This window comes from Bos mutus, chromosome 23 (genome assembly GCF_027580195.1).
Source record: "Bos mutus isolate GX-2022 chromosome 23, NWIPB_WYAK_1.1, whole genome shotgun sequence".
NCBI classification, from domain to species: Eukaryota; Metazoa; Chordata; class Mammalia; order Artiodactyla; family Bovidae; genus Bos; species Bos mutus.
In genome coordinates, this window is record NC_091639.1 from 23,026,895 (window position 1) to 23,028,527 (window position 1,633).

The following is a 1,633-nucleotide window of genomic DNA, read 5'->3' on the forward strand; positions in this document are numbered from 1 at the left end:
TATTTAGATGAAATGGTCATCGTTTTTTTAACTTTGTTTTGCTATCATTTTGCTTCTGAGTGACTTCTACGATTTTTTTTAATATACCATCATTTAGTCCTCACAGCAACCCCATGAAGTTCAAATTATAATCCCTATTAAGTAGATGAGAAAAATGTCACTCAGAAAAACAGCTAAGGTGCGGAGCCTTGGGCGGGCGGAGGCCGGGCGGCCCAGGCACTGCCTCGGGACCGGGACTCAGGGCGCAACCGAGCTGCTGCAGGGGTGGGGCGGGCTAGACGAGTAGCAGGGGACCGGGTGCCGCGGGTTCGAGGCCGGGCGCCGCGCAAGGAGGCCGCGCCACCCGCGGGGGAGCTGCCCGGCGGCGAGTTTGCCCCGCAGCTGAAATAAGGCTGGAGCCGGCGGGGGCCCTCAGAACCCTCTGGCAACCGGGCCCGGAGTCTTCGGGGAGCAGCTGCTTCCTGGGACGCCCTCCTGGACGTCCCCGCGGAAGGGTAACGGTTCAGGGCCCTGGGCAGAAGGCGCCTCAGGGAGACGCCCGGCGGAGCCCTGCAGGCCGCGGGAGACCACCCTCCGGCCGCGAGCTGGGAGAAAGGGGCTCGGTGGAGACGCGGGCCGGGAACCAAAGCAACCGGAGCGCGGCGGCGCGGGGCCGGGCCTCCCGCGAGCGGGGCCCGGCAGCGCCTCGGCTGGAGACGGGCTCTGGGACTCTCTTGTGCGGGGGGCCTCGACGACCTGCCCCGCGGGGAGCACCGCTACGGAGTGGCCTAGGGGACCTTCCTCCAAAGAGGCCGGCCCGGGACCAGGAGATGAACGGTTTTAGCACCGAGAAGAACTGCCGTGAAGGGCCCCCCGCCGCCGCCCCCGCCGCCGCCGCGGGCTACGGCCTGAGCTGCCTCCTCAGCTAGGACTGCGAGCGCTGGGTCCCGCCCGAGGTCAACGCCTCCTTCAAGTAGAGTCCAGAAGAGCATCTCACAGAAGAAACTCAAGCCGGACATCGACGAGAGCCTTAGCACCTGTATATTTGTGATTTCCACGAGAATTTCATCCAGAGTGTACAAAATAAAAGGCAGAGAAAGACAACTGACGATGGCGGAGATTCTCCTGAGCACGACACAGACATTCCTGAGGTTGATCTGTTCCAGCTGCAGGTGAATACTCTCCGAGTTATAAACGACACTACAAATTGCAGACCAGATCAGGCTTCACTAAGGCCCAGTTAGCAGACACTGTCAGCCAACACTTCAGGAACACACCTGTGAATGAAAAGGAGACCCTCACTTACTTCATCTACATGGTGAAGAGTAACAAGAGTAGACTGGACCAGAAGTCAGAGGGTGGCAAGCAGCTTGAGTGATGATGAGGCACATTAAACTTCAAGGAATGAAGTATAATGCTTAATACACAGCTGACATCTGCTCCATTTAAGTCCATAATGACTGCTAAGTTTTATTGTAAATAAAAAAGTTTGAAAGATGAAAAAAAGAAAAACAGCTAATATATCAATAAACCTGAGCTGTAAGATAAGTCCTATTACTCCAATATGTTGTAGAGGAAAACATCTTTCTACTTAGAAATGTTCCTGGGATTTTTACCTGAGATCCCAATACCAACTTGTTACTGACCACACTCC

General features: G+C 55.8%; 1 pseudogene; it reads left to right on the plus strand.

The window, feature by feature from the left end:
• The first annotated feature begins 809 nt into the window (after nt 1-809).
• On the plus strand, nt 810-1,360 carry LOC102280909 (histone deacetylase complex subunit SAP30L pseudogene; annotated as a pseudogene).
• The last annotated feature ends 273 nt before the right edge of the window (nt 1,361-1,633 follow it).